The sequence below is a fragment of the Pinus tabuliformis genome, chromosome 4_1 (assembly GCF_031772625.1).
Source record: "Pinus tabuliformis cultivar Carrire ecotype Pingquan chromosome 4_1, CPIR1, whole genome shotgun sequence".
NCBI classification, from domain to species: Eukaryota; Viridiplantae; Streptophyta; class Pinopsida; order Pinales; family Pinaceae; genus Pinus; species Pinus tabuliformis.
This window is the reverse complement of record NC_142303.1, coordinates 355,295,612-355,314,867: the sequence shown is the minus strand read 5'-3', so window position 1 is coordinate 355,314,867 and position 19,256 is coordinate 355,295,612.

Below are 19,256 nucleotides of genomic sequence, written 5' to 3'. Positions count from 1 at the left end.
TTGTTTATAAAGTCCCTGGTTATTTCTTCAGAGTGGCCATCAAACTTTTGCAAAAAGCCTATCAGTCCTTCTTGGTAAAGTTTTTCTATAGTTTCCTTCCTACAGCTCTCTATTTGAAATTTTGGCTCTACTCTGGCTGACATTGTTTCTGAAAACCAGTGGATATACGCTTTTGTTGTCATTAATTTCATCTTAACAATAATAATTTATGACTACTGTTCTTTCCAAAATGAAATTCTGAAAGCAGAGAAGCTTACCTGCTTTTTCACAACAATTTGAATTCGATTTCCTCAGCCTCTATTTACCCTTTCTCTGCAGCAACACTATTTTAAATCCCTGTCCAAGCAATCAAACACCTGTATATCCCTGGCAATATGCTAAATTTTGTCTGGTAAACAAAATACATATGAAAACAACATTTCCATAATGGGTCCTTGGTTTTCTAATGTATTTGTTTAGGCATTATTCTTATACCGTTCCATATATGCCTAACACCCTGCACTGTATATACTGTCACCAAAATCAAGCAGCGCATTTACTATGTATATACAGTCATTAAAAACAAACAGTGTATTTACTGTGTATATACAATCTCTTAAAAACAAACAGTGCATTCTCAAATGGCTCAGCCTGTTTATCTATATAAAAACTTGAAAATCAAACAGCGCTCGGCCTCAAATATAAAAACTTTGAAAAACCAAATAGCACATTTAAATAAGATGGAATTTAAATGGCTCGACCTTTATCTCTCTGAAAATTAGTGCTCGGCCTCCTATAAAAACTTGAACATCACACAGCACATTTAAATGGTACAGAATTTAAATGGCTCGGCCTACACAGACTTTACTATAGCATACCAATCCATTGTATTAACCAGAAAAAAGTCACATTCTTCGTGTTTGTTCGCATTACAGGCCGTTTCCATTCAAAGGCATGCAATATATTAGGCATATAAACAATAAAATCAACCAACAACGCGAAACAAAATCAACTTATACAAGCACATCACAAAAAATTCACATATGCGGCACTAGAAACTATGACTCTGCCTCCTCTGTTTTATAAACTTTGTTTTGATTTGCAAAACTACACATGTGAGCCCATGCTAATGACGTGTTATACATGCAACAGGATAGAACTAAATTGCTGCGCTGTTTCCCTAGTGTTTATGCCGTGATACACGCGATGAATCTTATCGCCAAGCCTCATATTTATTAAACTGCTGTCAACCGACCTTAAAGTTATTACTTCTGGAGTTAATGCGTAGTTTCAGTGTTTTTACCTGGCTGTCAACGAGCGCTGAGGAGTGTTAAATGGCGCTCTGAATCCCTATAGCTGCGTTCGGCTGACTGGTGGCAAGAGTAGGTGCATTGGTCATTAAATCACATGCAGTATACAATACATCTCATAGTTGCCAAACTAAACAAATCACACCGTTACCTGAATAGATCCCGAAAGTTCAGTGATCACTCGGCGTTACGTTCGGGACAGTTTCCTTCTTATATCTTCACAAATCCGCTTCAGTTTCCCCTTTACTAGCTTGCAACTACGCAGCTCTCAAACACAATCGTTCTGAGCTATTCGGCGATGAGGAATTGGTTTTAAACAGTGCAGGAAACCATCGGTCAGTTCATGACCGTTTCATGGGTGTACTGTGCACTGATTCTTATTGGCGCTTCAACGTATGGTGGTCCTATTGACCAGTCACCCGACTGTGTCATGAGGATGGCCGAATTATGTTTGTAGTTTGAACGTATGCGCATAACTCCTTACGCAGTGCATAGTCCAATGGGAAATGGTCGCCATGCCACGTTGTTTACCCCGTACCTGTGTGCTGGCCTGCGTTGTGTGATGTGTTGGTTTGGAGCTCGGGTGGATTGTCGTTATACTCATGACCTGCTCTACCTTAGCTGCATGTTATATGATTTCCGCACTACATAGGACCATCATATAAACTATCGTGTGCTATAAACTTGCTTGGCACTCATTCACGTATATGCAATAATTTTGGACGATGTGCAACTTACAATAACCTTTTGCCAATATGCAATACCCTGCTGCCACGTATAGATTTGACTTTGTATTGCATGCGGTCATGTCTCCTTATTCTATGCGCTATATGCATATTGCCTTGTGCCTTATATCCTAAGTTTATTGCATATGCATATCATGTATTCATTCATCCATATTGCTTATAGCGCATATATTGCATATTACATATTCGTTTGTGGCTTTTCATATTGCATATATTCGAATAGATTTACATATAGCGCATTACCTCCAAAGTTATATGCACATCCTTATTATAATTTTAAAATGACCATCTTGGGTCATATTTAAAATTATCACCATTGCTAATCATTGAATTATATGTGCAGGTTAAAAAGTTGTCCTAGTTTGGTCTTTTTATGCTTCTAAAGAAAAATACTTAGGGGTTAATGAACATGAAATGGGATAGGATATTTATGGATATGAAATGGAATAGGATGTGTAAGGGTTATAGGGTATGTATAGGGAATATAGGGTATGGAATGATAATTAATATCTTCAGGTACTAATTTCAACTTAACAAAGACTAAAAATTTCTAAGAAAAATTTGAATTTTCAAGCACAAAATGACTATACATATACTCCCCTGGATGATGTCTGTACAAGTGGGATGAAATCAGTTGATCAAATGTTGTAGATGGATTGAAAAGTAAAATTTATTGCTGCTCCTTGTTCTGCATGCTCTGGTTCTTGAATTGCTGACTGTTGTTCAGGTCCCTCTGTAATGATTTCTTGATTCAGGTCCCTCTGTTATGCTTATGAAATATGTACATGTTGCTTTGATATTTTCAGGTCCCTCTGATATTATTTCAGGTCCCAGCTATTGACAATACAAGTTCCATCTGTACTTCAGCTATACAGCTAAAGTTCTTGTGCAATTCTCCCCCTTGTTTAAGATGTGACTTGTCCTCAAGTCAGATGTGTGTGGAGAATGCCCTGCATTGAATTTTTGTGAGAACAGTAGAACAAGAATAAGGAATTCATAGAGTCCAAGTTGCCTTGGTTTTCCCCTATGAATTCATGTTTGCTTGGTGCCAGTTTCCTGGTTTTCATGAGCAAACAATTTATTTTTTATTTTTTATTATTTTTTATGATTTTTTTATTATATTATTATTATTATTATTATTATTAATAATTATTATTATTCTGCTACAAGACTGGAAGATGGTTGAGCCTGTTGTGCCATGATTTCCAGTTCTGTATCTTCTACCAGTTGTTTCATAAATGCTTCCTTACTGATAGGCCTGTTATAAACATTGAGCCTATGTCCATTTACTAAAAATTAGGTGGAGTCCTGGTCGATTGTCCTGATCTTTACTGCTCCATTGTCAAAGATTTCTTCGATTTCATATGGGCCTAGCCAGTGTGTTGTGAAATTTGCTTTGAAGTCTTTGAATTTGGAGTCAAACAGTAATGCCCAGTCTCCCTTGTGAAATGTCTTAGTTTTGATAAATCTGTCATACCACTTCATTCTTTGTTGTTGCACCAATGTGGTATGTTCTATGGCTTGCTGACGATGCTCATCTAGTCGATTCAATTCTATGATCCGCTACTGTTGTGCTTCAGACAGGTCTAGTCCTAGTTCAGCTGCCAGTTTGTATGTGTGTATCTGAAACTCTATAGGCAATAAGGCCTCTTTTCCATATACCAACTGGTATGGACTAAAGCCAATTGTATTCTTCCATGTGATTCTGTAGGCCCATAATGCATCATTTAATTTTTCAGACCAATCTTTTCTGTTTAGCTGTACTGTTTTAGTCATGATATTTTCTAGGACTTTATTTGTTGATTCAACCTGCCCATTTGCTTGAGGATGATATGGTGTAGACTTCCTATGTTTGATCTTGTGTTTCTCTGTTAGATCTCGTACCATCTTTGAAGTAAACTGTGTTCCTTGATCTGTTACAATTTGTCTGGGTACTCTGTATCTTACAAAGATTTCTTCAAATAGAAAGGTAACCACTGTATCTTCTGTTGCTCTAGTTACTGCTTTGGCCTCCACCCATTTGGTGACATAATCTGTACATACTAGGATGTACCATTTTCCATTTGATGGTGGATTAATAGGTCCAACAAAATCGAGCGCCCATTGCTCAAATGGTTCGATGAGGACCTGTGGCTTGAGCGGCATCTCATCTTGTATGATTGGTCTCCCTGTTCTTTGGCAACTGTCACATTGCTTGACATATGCCTTGGAGTCTTTGAAGATGGATGGACAGTAATAGCCCAATTGCAGCACCTTCTATGCTGTTCGTTTGTCTGCAAAATGACCACCACATTGTCCATCATGACATGCTTTCAGGATGTCTAATATTTCATCTTCTCGCACACATTTTCTAATCATCAAATCTGAACCAATAAAAAATAAATCACCATTTACCCAACTATACCTAGAGCTTTCTCTAACAGTTTTTCGTTTCTGCTTTTTAGAGAATTGTGTTGGAAAGTTTCCAGAAGATAAATAATTTGTTATGTCTGCAAACCATGGTGTTTTCACTGTTATTGCAAACAGATGTTCATCCGAAAAGTTGTCTAGAACTGGATTGGATCGTTGGGCGAATTTATGCGGGACAGAAAGTCAGCCACCTAGTTTTCTTTGCCTGGCCGGTCTTGTATTGTGATATTAAAATCTTGCAATAACAGTAACCATCTTGTTATTCTCCCATCGGTGATGGGTTTATTCATCAAGTATTTTATTTCTGAATGATCTGTAGGAATAAAAACTTGGTAACCTGTTATATAGTGCCTGAATTTGTTTACTGCATGTATTACGGCTAACATTTCTTTTTCTGTGATTGTATAGTTCAATTCTGCAGGTGTTAAATTCTTGCTTATAAAGTATATTGCATAATTGAACAGGTTCTCTTTCTGCCCAAGAGAGGCACCTATCGTGGTATCAGATGCATCAGTTGAAATATGAAAGGGCAAAGACCAGTTTGGCCCACAGAGAATGGGTGCAACTGATAATTTTTCTTTTAGTATTTGAAATGCATTTTGACAATCATTTGTCCACTGAAATTCAATATCTTTTGCTAATAGTTTGAACAGAGGCTGGGCTATTTTACTAAAGTTTTCAATGAATCGTCTATAGTAGCCTGCATAGCCCAAGAAACTTCTTACCTCTTTTTGTGTTGTAGGAGGCATTAAGTTGATTAGGACTTGGATTTTTGCTGGATCCACCTTAATTCCTGAAGTGGAAATATGGTGTCCCAAAACTATTCCTTCTGTCAACATCATATAGCATTTCTTATTGCTCAATGACAAATTTGTTTCAATGCATCGTTTCAAGACATTCTCAAGGTTGTTGAGGCAATCATTATATGTGTTTCCATAAACTGTGAAGTCATCCATATAAACCTCTACACATTTGTGAATTAGATCAGCAAATATTGCAAGCACTGCTCGTTGGAAGGTTACAGGTGCATTGCATAAACCAAATGGCAAAACATTATATCCATAGGTTCCCTATGGGCAAGTGAATGTTGTCTTGTCTTGGTCTTTTGTTTCTATTCTAATCTGATTGTACCCGCTAAACCCATCTAGGAAGGAGAAAAATTTCTTTCTAGCTAATGAGTCTAACACCTGGTCAATGAATGGTAGGGGAAAATGATCTTTTAATGTGGCTTTGTTTAATTCTCGATAGTCCACACATACCCTCCACTTTCCATTTTTCTTTGGTACTATAACCAATGGAGATACCCATTGACTATCTGAAATAGGATACATGAATCCAACATTTAACAATTTTTGCAGTTCCTCTTTCACTATTTCTTTCATCATGGGATTCATTCGTCTTTGAGGTTGCCTTACAAGTTTGAGTTGATCATCTATATAGATGTGGTGGATACATGTGCTAGGATGAATTCCTTGCATGTCAGTATAATCCCATGCAAAAGCTTTTGAATATTTCTGTAATAATGCAATTACCTCTTGTTCTTGTGTTGATTGCAACTAGTTTCCAATGTTCAAATGTTTTCCAGGATATACCTCAATTGTTTTTATTGTTGGATTGGAGATTGTGTTTACAGGAAAGATGTCTATAAAAGAATTCCGCAAAGTTTAAACAGTACAAGTTTCCTGAAAGCATTGATTCAAAAGATTACTTGTAGCTTCATATTGAACCTCTCTAAGCTACTCTGAAATACTTGGTTCTGAAATGAAAAGATCCATTAAGTCTTCATTATCTTCTTCTTCTCTAAAGTCAAAGAATTGATTTATACTTAAAACTGATTTAGTTTGCTGTTTTTCTTGAGTTTCAAGTACTGATTCTAAAGAAGATGATTGTGCAGGTGAATAAAGAGCAATGTGTTTCCTTTCATCTCCATGTGAAATAATCATGCTTCCTGATCTGCATCTTATAAAGGCATCAGCGGTAGCTAACCATGGTCTGCCAAAGATTAGAGGATGTCCTCCCAAATTTGTTTTTGGTTGCAAGATAAGGAAGTCAACATGATACTCCCATGAATCCAAAGAGACTATGATATCTTCTAATATTCCTTCCGGAACCACTTTAGATCTGTCTGCTAGTTCTAAAATTGTAGAAGTTGATCTAATGTTGTTTAAATGTAGATTTTTCATTGTCTCCATTGTCATTACATTTATAGCTGCTCCCAAGTCTATTAATGTGTTTGGTACTGAGAAATTATTTATTGATATAGTAACCATAGGGATACCAGGATCAATATATTTCTCTACAATGGTTTGTGTAGACATGAGCCTTGCTAATTTACCAATGACTTGGATTGTAGTAGGATCCTTCTTCTTTTTTCTTGTTTTCTTAATGCACAATTCCTTTATTGTTTTAGCATATATCGGTATTTCTTTAATTGCCTTCAACAAAGGAATTTTTACATAAGCATTTTTTAATTCATCTAAAATATCAAATTCAGGAAGGGTCATTTCTTTTTGTTGTTCCACTAACCTTTCAGGATAAGGCGGTGTTTGAGTTGTAATGGTTTTCCCTTTCTGAATTTGTATTTCAGTTTGTGATGTTTCAGGTGATTCTCCTTGTTCAGTTGGCTCTTCTATAATTGGAGGAGAATCCTTTTTGAGCACTTTTCCAGACCTTAGATGGACATCATTTAGAGGAAGAATAGAATATGTGGGAAAACATGCTGCTTCCTCTACAGTGTATGCGGATTTGTCCACTTTATTATTCGGATTTGCCATTGGTTGGGCTGGTAATTGAGTTGGTCTGGGTTGATTTGAGGGTAACTGTAACTGTTGTGGTTGAGTCAACAATGGTGGTGGATTCTGCTGTGGAAATGGCATGGTTTGTGGATATGTAAAATTTTGTTGCAGAAATGGTATGGACGGAGGATATTGTGGATATGAAAATGGTTGTCGGTATTGTTACTGGTATTGTTGTTGATACTGTTGAGGTGGCTAGTTTCCATAACCATATCCTCTCCAACCTTGTGCAGGTTGTTGTGGATATTGTTGTGGAGGCCAAGCTTGCCATGGCATTGGAGGGTTCCAAAGATTTTGAGGTGGATAGAGGTAATTTTGTTGAGGGAATTGTTGTGGATTTTGTTGAGGCATCCTAGGTTGCCATGGTCTTGGTGGTGCTACATAATAAAAACCTTCTATTCCTGGCACTTCTTCCATTGAGTTCATTTGTAATCCTTTCAATCTGAGACAATTTTCTGTGGAATGATTTTCTGTACAAAGACCACATACCTGAATACTATCCAAAGGACATTCTCTCAATGGATGTTTCTTTCTACATTTGGAACAAAATATTGCTAGAGCTTGCTCTTGTTCTTCTTTCTTCTTATTTGCCTTTAGAACATCTACTTGTATTCCTAATGTACTTAAGAGGTATTTTTTGAAGTTTTCCAATAAACTTCATATTTCCACTCTTCTTATCCCTCCTGCAGCTGACTTTGCTGCTTTTGAACTTGCTTCTCTCTTTCCAGTTTTTGATCTTCCTCTAGAATATTTTTGACATAACTCAACAATTTCTTCGAATGGTAGGTTTGAAATGTCTCCTTTACCCATTACATTCAAAATGTCAAGGTATTCATCCCTTACACCCTTGAGAAAGATTGTTCGAATGGTTTCTTGATTTAGAGAGTGTTGTTTAGATTTTTGTAGATTATATGCAAATCTTTCCAAATATTCTTCTAAACTTTCATCTTCTTGTTGTGTCATTCTGAAAACATCTTCCTTTGAATCTCTAGATCTACAATAAGCTTGATATTTTTTAAGGAAGACTGATCTCATATCATCCCAAGAAGCTATTGTTTGTTCTCCTAAACCCATGAACCATTTTAAAGCTGTTGCTTTTAATGTAGCAGGGAAAAGACGAAGTTTGTGAATGTCATCAGTGTATCCATATGTTCTACATAGAATATCAAATTCAAACATAAAAGCATCAGGATCTTCCGTTGACATTCCATAAAAATTTGGCAATACAGAAGGTGGAATATTTTTCATTTTCACCTCTTCTCCTAATATTGCACTTGTGTCTACTATTGGAAAGCCAAAGGTAGCCTCTTGATCATGACCATCTTCTTGTCTTTTCCGATCATTTTCTATCTTCCTATCATTTTCTTGTTTTGCCTCCTCCTCTCTTTTTCTTCTCCATTCTCTTTGTTGTCTTTCATACTCAATTCGTTGTTCAGGAGTGAAAATAACAGATCCATGTCCCTCTTCTACCATTGGTTTAGTTGTTTCAATTTTGAGTGGAGCTTCAGGTTGTTGATAGACAGGTTGATTTATAGATGGAAAGACAAGTTGTTTTTCTTTGATAATTTCTTTTTGTTTTCCTGAAGTTAAGGGTTGTTTTTGTTTTGCTTCCCAAGCTAACAAAGTTTGCCTCTCGATCAAATTTAACCTTTGTCCAGTTCTTTGTTTTTCTGCCAATTCCTCAATTATTGGATTACCAGTAACTGGGGTGTTTGATGATCCTATCTCTACTTGTGGGGGGGTTTGACAAATCTACCTTGAGGATATCTATATCTAGGCATAAAGAAACATAACTAAAAAGGAATGTAACTAATGTTTTTGTTTTTTTTTTTAGAAAAATTTGAATTTTATCTTCCTATTGACTATGCCGATATTTGCCTCCCCGGCAACGGCGCCAAAATGTTGAGCTAATTTTGTTTACCGAAATTAACACAAATATTTCTTATCAATCCGGGTTGGTAACACTTTGAGGCAAGTTCACTATGTATGAATATCAGCTATAATCAAACCTTAAAAGATAAGTTTTCCAAAACACTCAAGCAATACATACTACAACTCCAATTCACTTGGTTTGAAAAGAGGGAAAACACTGAAATGGTTCTTAACTCAAGAAGTCCACTTCTACCTCAATCACTACTTAATGAATCAGAGATTGAAACTAAGAACTTAAGATGGATAAATTATTAATGAAAGAAGGCTCCTAACTTAAGAGACACATAATGTGTTTCATCATAATTCATTCACCTTAATGCCAAAATCACATAAAGAAACTACTTGCATGCAATCAAAGGAAACTAGTTACAATTCATCATATTAGTAGAAGGGGTGCTCAACTTGAACACTTTGTTTTTCCAACTCAATAAAATGATGAATAAGATAATATCTAATGAAATCAATCACCATACATCAACCATAAAGCAATCTGAAATAAAGCATGAAAAACCAGTTCTACAATAACCAGATTACAAGAAATAAAACTAGTTAACAAGGAAGTGTACTTAGCTTGGAATGGGGGCCCTCCACCCTTGCTTTGCACACTTGCAGAGTGATATCAGAAGCTCAAATTAAGTCGCACATCCATAGCATTGAACAGCAAAATAATAATAGCACAAGTCTTCAAATTAACTCTCCAATCCAAAAGTGTCTCAGCATAAAAGTATAATAAGTCAATACATAAGCCATCAAAGTCTTGGCTCTTAAATAGAAGTCTCATGAAACAAACTGATCTATATTCATTCAAACAAACCCATCTACTCTTATCCATCTATCTAAGTCGAATTCATCACTCCCATCCCAAGAGATATGATCAATCCCATAGAATCTCAAAACTGCCCTATTTCTATGGGATTTCTAAATGACTAGTCATGATTGACTAGCACTAAATGGGCCTAATAAAGCTTGTTCTGTTCGAGCTAAGCATAGCTGGCTTAGTCCTAGTTCCCAAGCTATCCATCCATGCATTCAATTCGTGCCCAAGTGTCCTGCAACCATATCAACCATAGAGCTATTACGGGAATTTCTGAATCTGCCAATTTTGCACTTAAAACCAAACTTTCATAAAAACTTTAGAAATTGAAAAATTAAAATTAAATACCTGAATGGATATCAAATATATATCAAAATGGGAATAAAGGGAAAATGGATGGCAAATAGATGGATTAGTAAGTTTCTTAGAGCAAAAATAAGACCAAAACTAAGGCCCAACAATGACACACAGTGCCACGACCGGGTCATCGTGTTACAACTCAATGTAGTTACTTCATGTAACCAATTCTACCAGTGCTCTAATTCTTCATTAGAGTCTAAGCTGAATGAACTCTCGCAATACCATGTAATTTTTCCATCCGCCATTGGATTCACCCAATCTTGGTCTCTCGCTGTCATCTTATAGATACAGTCCAGATCGTCATCGCTCCCATAATCATAGAGAAGTTCAGTATAACGCGATACTTCAGCAAGATCTGAGGCATTATTACATGGAGCAATTTCTTCTCAAATATCATCTTCCGCTTCTTTAAGTTTATTACCCTGTTCATATCATTAGCCCAATAATTTCCAAGGAGCGCATGGTAGTGGTTGCTATCATCCACGATTTATATTACTTCAAAGTTAGCCAGCACGCTCGTATATTCAATATCTATAGTCACCCCTTGCAGTCGCCCCATGGGGATGATCTTCTACTGATTCGCCATCCTTAGATGAATCAGAGACCATTGCAACACAGGTCTCCCCATCTGCTCCCAAGTCTATTTTGGTGAGACATTTGCGTCTGACCCTAGGTCCAAGATAACCTGATCCATCTCATACTCTCCTATCTATGCGGTCAGTCTCATATCCCATCCTATCCTTGTTTTATGCTTTCCAATCTTTTGTACTACACATAGCTCACTTGGAGTGCTTCTGGCACATCTATTTACGAGATCCTATAACCACTTCATAGCCTTGCTATTGTGGAGTAACTTCATGTAGGCCTCCAGGAAGGTTGTAAGCATAGAGGGGTTCATCTCCTGATTAGGCTTATCCTTGGTCCCTGAGGTGGGGGGCTCAGTGAAGCTCTTCTTTGCTTCCATGAATGTTTCACATGCGTGTTCCAACACATCTAACATGCCAAGGATGGGTCTGGGTGTGTGCGCTGCAGTGTCCTCCTTCTTCTGGTACTTAGAATCATCCTTGAATTGATGGAGAGTACATGTACAATTATTGTTAGGTAGTCTGGTTGTCTTTGTCATTGATGGCTACACAGTGCTGATGAAGATCACTATCCTCCAGGTCATTCCATGATCTGGAGTTCAGCTGAAGGGTCCCCGTTGTACCCTCATTTTCTAATCTGTCTACGAGCTTATTATCGTTCCTTCTAATGGCCTGAAAGTGTAGGCTTGCCATGATGTCTATTTTGTGTTTAATTCTCTGAATAATTTTGTTTAGGTGATAGTTGTCTTAAACTTTAGCCACCTTGATACCCTGCTGAAGTTTTTTTCCAATCTGAGTGGCTAGAGTATAGTCCCCTTCCACAATCAAAGGACTGATCTTTAGCTTTTGTGCGATGGTAATGCCATTTTCCAGAGCATGAAGTTCAGCGGAATTGTTTTTTATTGAACCTATGTTTCCCTCATAAATCCATATTGTTTCTCCTTTTGTGTTCCTAAAGACACCTCCAAAACTGACTTGGCCTGGGTTACCTTTAGCTGCACCATCGTAGTTAAGATTTACGGTAACCAGCTCCAGCAGAATCCACATTTCTTTCTGTTTATCATTCCTGGAGGGGGAGGAGATTTTGAGAACTCTGATCTAGGGAAGGTCCAACATAAACAGAATTCTTTCTTTTTAATTGGTGGGAGGGGCATTGGAAGTCTGAGTGGGTGAAGATACCATTGTTTCCCGAATAATGCTTTTGATCTTCAATAATATAATTTCCTCCTTAGTAGAGATGCCTCAGAAGATTCTGGCATTGCATTCCTTTCATAGTTCCCAGCAGACTAGACCTAGTATTAATTGCCATGCATGATTAACCAAAGGATGAGAGGAGAAAGAAGGTCTCCAGTTCACGATGGTGTTTTGTATGGAGGAGGGATCCCTATCCAAACTATTGAATACAAGGGAAACCCAATTCCAAATTTTTGACGTGTATGGAGATTCATTCAAGAGATGATTGGGGGATTATTCTTCTAAATGAAAAATATGGCATTTGGAGGGGCCAATGAAGCCTTTTATCCTTAGATTGTCCCAAGTAAGGATCTTCCTTTACAGAACAAGCCATAGAAAGATTGAAATTTTAGGCCAGTGTTTCCTATCCCAGATAGAATTCCATTTTGGGTCTGGTTGAAGTTGATCAAGCTTGGTTATGTATCCATAGCCTTCTCTTCAATTAAAGAGACCTGCTGAAATTTTCCCCATTGGATTTTATCCTCTGAGGAGTCATGGAGGATTTGTCTTTTTTGAAGTTCTGATGAGAGATCAGACCAAGCCTGAGGATTAATGTGGGGAGCCTAGTCCCCTTGATCCAACTAGATTCTCCATCTATCATTGTTCGCCCTTGGTTTCTAATACTAGCTAACTCTAGTCCTCCCTTTATTTTTCATATCAATCTTGATTTGTTGGTATTGATGTTGATCGAGTTCACACCTTTGTTGCCAAGCATACTCCCAAAAGAGAGCCTTGTTTCTATTTCCAATCTCCCAGAAACTATGTTTTTGAATTATAGCCCTGTTCTCCCATGCTTGATTCCAGATCCCTGATCCTTTGATGTTTCCATTTAGCCTGATAATTTGTTCCTATGAGACTGAATGGGTATACCTATCTTTCCAAAGGGTTCCAAAGGGGGGAGTTGGGGTTTGCAATCCATCTCCATAGAGTTTTGGCTCACAGATCCTTCCCCAGGAGGTCTGTGTCTCTGAGACCAAGACGATCATCTTTTTTGGGCTTGCAAATTTTTTCCTAAGCAAAAAGAGCCCATTTTTGTTTTACCTTTGCGCCTATCCATAAGAAATTTCTCTGTAGGTTTTTGATTTTGATGGATATTGCTTTTGGAGCTACCAAATCCAAGTACAAGTAGAGCATGATCGCATGTAAAACAGATTTAACAAGGACGAGACGACAAGCCAGATTGAGAGATTTGAAAGTCCAATTAGAAATTCTTTTTTCCAGCTTATTGATTAATTCTTCCCAAGTTGCCTCTGAGAGTGGCCTATCTGTCAGGGGGACCCCAAGGTAGATGGAGGGGAGGGTGTTAATGGGGAAATCAAGGAGTCTAGCAATGTTCCTACAGATAGGCAGAGGGGTGTTAAAGAATAACAACTTGGATTTCTCAGGGTTGATGGTAGTGCCAGAGGTTGCAGAAAAGTTGAGCATAATGGACTTGAAAGAGGAAGCTTCTTTGATGGTTGGGAGCCCCATGAGCAGGGTGTCATCCAGGAATTTCTCATGCGTGGAGGGGGAAGTCGAGGCGTGGGGATGTAGACCTGAGAGTTTGTTAGCATGCAAAGTATCAACAATTGAGAGGCTTAACCCTTTAACCATGATGACAAAGAGGAAGGGAGAGATAGGATCCCCTTGCTTGATACCCCTGGAAGGATGGAAGGGTGTCGAAGGGGAGCCATTCATGAGGATGGAGAAGAATGCTCCTGACACCATTGCCATGATCCATTTGAGACTATCTTTGAGGAAACCAAATGCAACCAGAACTTGTCTCATGTAATCCCAACTAATGTTGTCATAGACTTGGGCATGTCTAATTGAATCATCATACAGGGCTTCTTTTGGATTTTGAGAGAGTGGACGAGCTCGTGAGAAAGGATGATACTATCCATGATTTTTCTACCTTCCACATAACCAGATTGGTGATGAGAGATAAGGAGAGGCATGATGGATTTCAACCGATTGGAAAGGACTTTTGAGATAATTTTGTAAATGACATTGCAGAGGGCTATAGGCCAAAATTTGTCCAGGGAGTCAGCTGATTTTCCCTTGGGAATCAGGGTTAGGAATGTGGAGTTGAGGGCTCTTAGGACAGACTTCTGAACTTGGGATTCTTCCAAAAGGGCATGGACTCCTGATTTAAGGATGAACCAACAAGCTTTATATAAATCTATGGTAAAACCATCTAAGCCAGGGGCTTTCCCATTGGGCATCTCCATAACCACTTCTTCCACTTCCTGGAGTGACACTTTTCATAGGAGAATTTTTTTATGCTCTTCAATAAGGATTTTGGGGATGTGGTTGGTGATTTTTTTAATATCCTAATCCTGGTCATTGCTTGGGTCTTTGAGAAGAGAGCTGAATTAATGAGTGAGCTCTGCCTCCAACTCATCTTGAGAGTGAATGATTTGTCCCTCTCAGTTCTTCAAAGACAGAATTATGTTATTTCTCTTGTGTTGTATCATTGATTTAGGAAAAAAATCACTGTTATTTTCCCCACATTTCAGCCAATTGATTCTAGTTTTTTGTTGCCACAACCTCTCTTCTTGGATGGCTCTTTCCTCCCAATTTTGTTGTAATGTTTGTTCCTCTAGCTTGCTTCTTTCTATGAGATCTTCTTCAATAATGTTTTGTTGGAGAAGGTTCAACTTGAGCGCCAAGTTTTGTTTTGTTTTGTTTTGTTTTTTGTTTTGTTTTCTTTTGTTTGTTTTTTTTTTGTGACGATATTGTCGAATGATTCTCTATTCCATTTCTTGAGTTCATCTTTGATATGTTTTAGCTTTTGTTGGAAAGTGTACATTTTGTTGTTGGATATTATGGGAGGGTTGGTCCACCATTGTTTCATTTTATCCACGAAATCCAGGTGATCAAACCAGAAGGCTTCAAATCTGAAAGGCTTATTTTTAGAACAATTGGAAATGTGAATCTTGAGAGAGATAGGCCAGTGATATCAACTTGCTTGCGGGAGAATTCATGCTTTCGTTTCCCAAGAGGTAAGATAAGTTTCCTCCAATAAGATGAAGCGATATAGTCGAGAGGAAATTTGTCGATCTCATCCTCTTCGGTTATTCCAGGTGAAAGTTCCATTGTTGGTGGGTATGTCTATGAGATTGAGGTTTTCTATGGTTGTAAGGAAAGCCTCTGAGTCTTGTTATAGAATGATGAATGGCCAAAGAGCATATGAGGTTGAACTTAGAGTTTTTACATAGAGTCATTATCCCTCCTATCGAACCTCTGGCTAAGTTAGCTAAGAAGCTGTAAGGCTTAAAACAGGAGTTGAGAAGGAGAGAAGGGTGAATTGACTCAAGTTTGATTTCTTGAATTAGAAGGATATCGGGATTTTTAGACAGGATTTTTTTTTCAATATTTGTTTCTTCCCGTGACTGTTAAGTCCTCTAATAGTATATCTTTGCTAGATATTTGTTTATTGCCAAGTGTGGGAATTTATCGTGATCAACTAGATCCCATTCTTACATTTTGATGGTGGGAATGCATCCTAACTACATGCCTTCAAATGAAAATTTCTTTGGTAATAACGGGGTAGAGACCATAAACTTGCCAAAATCTGGATCCTTGGGTATCTTCGCTTTTCCCTTTCATGGAGGGATACAATCCGGGAGCCTAGTGATAGGCTCGCCCTCCTCAGCATCCAATTCTTCGACCCCGTCGTGAAGATCCTCTTAGTCTATATCTAGGGGTTCGTATGGATTTTTTGCTTTTTCCATCCTCCCTTTCTACCAAAGCTCCATAGGGTTCTTCCTCAGTGATAGCTGCACTGGTACAACCTATGGTTTCTTTTGTTTTTCCTTAGCAGCAGATGGTGTAGCTTCCCTTGCCGATGCAATTTCAAGGGCTTCAACATCAGAGATGGTGGCTTCAGAGACAACAGCTTCTGTGCGATTAGTTGCAATTATTTGCTCAAGGATGAGCTCATGGTTCCATTCAGGATAATTTGCGAACACCAACTGTGACACAAGTTTCTCCCAATCTTCTCGGTTCGTAGGTTTCAGACAACAGAGCTTACAAATAATTTTCAGAAGGAAAAGTGTTCTACTACAGGCCAACATGCCATATTTATAGGTAATTTTGAATTCAAATCCGAAGTTCCCTCCAAAATCTTATCATAAATTCATCTTTGGCAGCAGATTGCCAAAGATTTGTGCAATAAATGTTTCCTACCCACTCCTCCTAATGGAATTTTCGCCATCCAATCAGCTACAATGAACCCAACGACTATTTTTGGACCCATCTATGTGGAAACAACCTCCATGGCACAACCCTCTTGGTGCAGCTCCTCCTAGTGCACTTCTAGCTTCCCTCGTGCAGCATACTTATGTCATTTTCCCATTCTTCGGGTAGTGTAGTTTAGAGTCCCATACTTCCTTGCAACTACCTAGAGTACTAAGACTATCTTGCCATCATGTAGTCATCGTGCAGAGGCAGGATCCCCTTGATATAACTTTAGTCTACTACCATTGACTCTTCCCGGAAATATTTCCCCATTCAACTTCACGAGCTAAACTGCACCACCATCTGTAATTTCTTTGACTACTTAGGGCCCCAACCAGTGCATTTGAAACTTCCCAGGGAACTTCGTGAAATTTTTGTCATAAAGTAACACTAAATCATTCACCTTGAACATTCACAACTTAATATGTCAGGTTTACAAGATATTTTTCGGCATAAATCACAAGATCTATCATTTGTCGACTCGTTTCGAACCAACCAGTGTGGTTCATCATTAGGACAAATTGAAGAAACAAATCCAGCTTTGCATGTTAAATAATCTGAGAAGAGCCTCCAACGGCTAACTTGACCAACAACTAATTTTGACTTTGGGACCAGAGTCATAATTTTTTTTTATAATTTAATGGAAGTTAGTTATATTAGGTGACCATTTCCTTAATATATATATATATATATATATATATATATCTAAAATAATTTTAATTGGTGTTTAAGTTAATAGTTAGTTAAAAATGTATTATTTAATAATTAAAAATTATAAGTTATTTAGTAATTTAAATGGAAGTTAGTTATATGAAGGACCTTTCTTTTAATATAAATTATATGTATAATAAATATATAAATATATATAAAGTAATTTTAAGATAATAGTTAGTTAGAATTAATAAATAAATATTAGAACGAGAAAAAATATTAAGTTAAAATTAAATATCTAATTAAAAAAAATAAATAACCTATCCAAAAAATAAATAAATTTAATTAAGAACGTAGTTGGTTATAAAAGGTAATTAATTTAATATTGTCTAACAGTTGAAAAATAAATAAATAAATGGAGCCAAAAAACGAGGAGGGGGGGCAGAAAAAATGACCAGGAAGAGAGTGTTGGGACCCAACACCTACTAATTTTCCAGCCATCCTCTCTATTGAGATTGCTCGGCCTCTTTTCAATCTCAAGAGCTTCCCTAAATTTCAGATGACGGAACTGCGAAACTCTAGCAATAACACCAGCCTCCTCAATGCAAACATGATGATTGGTTTTTTTTGCATGCTCAACTAAAGCGGAAGACTTTGCTCTCATATGCTTAAGGTTAGCGGCGTGCTCACTAATCCTTTGATTAATGGAGCGACCAGTGTCACCAATATAGGGGGTCCCACAGGAACAAGGGATAATATATACCCCTTTCATATCTTTAGGGTCGATACGATCCTTCATTGATCTGAGGGACATACGAATGGTGTTAAGGGGCCTAAAGGTCATAGGGACACTATGCATCTTGAGAATCCTTGCAATCTTATCAGTAGTCCCTTGAACAAACGGAAGATGGACACCTGGAATTCGTTCCTTCGGTTCCCTTTTAGCCAGATAATTCTTGGAAGCTTTAAGGAAAGCCTTCTGACCCATGTATCTACTATAACCGTTCTCAACAAAGACATCAAGGAGATGGGATTTTTCTTTCTCAAAACTCTTTTTATCTAAGATCCTTAGGGCCCGAATATCAAGGGTATTGAGAACACCCATCTTTTGAGCCGGGAAATAGTGGGAACTAGCATGAAGATACTGCTTTGTAAAGGGAACCAAAGGAACAGATTCCAGGTGTCCATCTTCCATTTGTTCAGGGGACTAATGATAAGATTGCAAGGATTCTCAAGATGCATAGTGTCCCTGTGACCTTTAGGCCCCTTAACACCATTCGTATGTCCCTTAGATCAATGAAGGATCCTATCGACCCTAAAGATATGAAAAGGGTATATATTATCCCTTGTTCCTATGGGACCCCCTATATTGGTGAGACTGGTCACTCCATTAATCAAAGGATTAGTGAGCACGCAGCTGACCTTAAGCATAGGAGAGCAAAGTCTTCCGCTTTAGCTGAGCATGCAGAAAAAACCAATCATCATGTTTGCATTGAGGAGGCTAGTGTTATTGCTAGAGTTTCGTAGTTCCATCATCGGAAATTGAGGCAAGCTCTTGAGATTGAAAAGAGGCTGAGCAATCTCAATAGAGAGGATGGCTAGAAAATCAGTAGGTGTTGGGTCCTAGCACTCTCTTCCTAGTCATTTTTTCCACCCCCCCTCCTCGTTTTTTGGCTCCATTTATTTATTTATTTATTTTTCAACTGTTAGACAATATTAAATTAATTACCTTTTATAACCAACTACGTTCTTAATTAAATTTATTTATTTTTATTTATTTATTATTATTATTATTATTATTTAATTAGATATTTAATTTTAACTTAATATTTTTTTGTCATTCTAATATGTATTTATTAATTCTAACTAACTATTATCTTAAAATTACTTTATATATATTTATATATTTATATATACATATAATTTATATTAAAAGAAAGGTCCTTCATATAACTAACTTCCATTTAAATTACTAAATAACTTATAATTTTTAATTATTAAATAATACCGTTTTAACTAACTATTAACTTAAACACCAATTAAAATTATTATATATATATTTTAAGGGAATGGTCCCCTAATATAACTAACTTCCATTAAATTATAAAAAAAAATTATGACTCTGGTCCCATAGTCAAAATTAGTTGTTGGTCAAGTTACCCGTTGGAGGCTCTGCTCAAATTATTTAACATGCAAAGTTGGATCTATTTCTTCAACTTGTC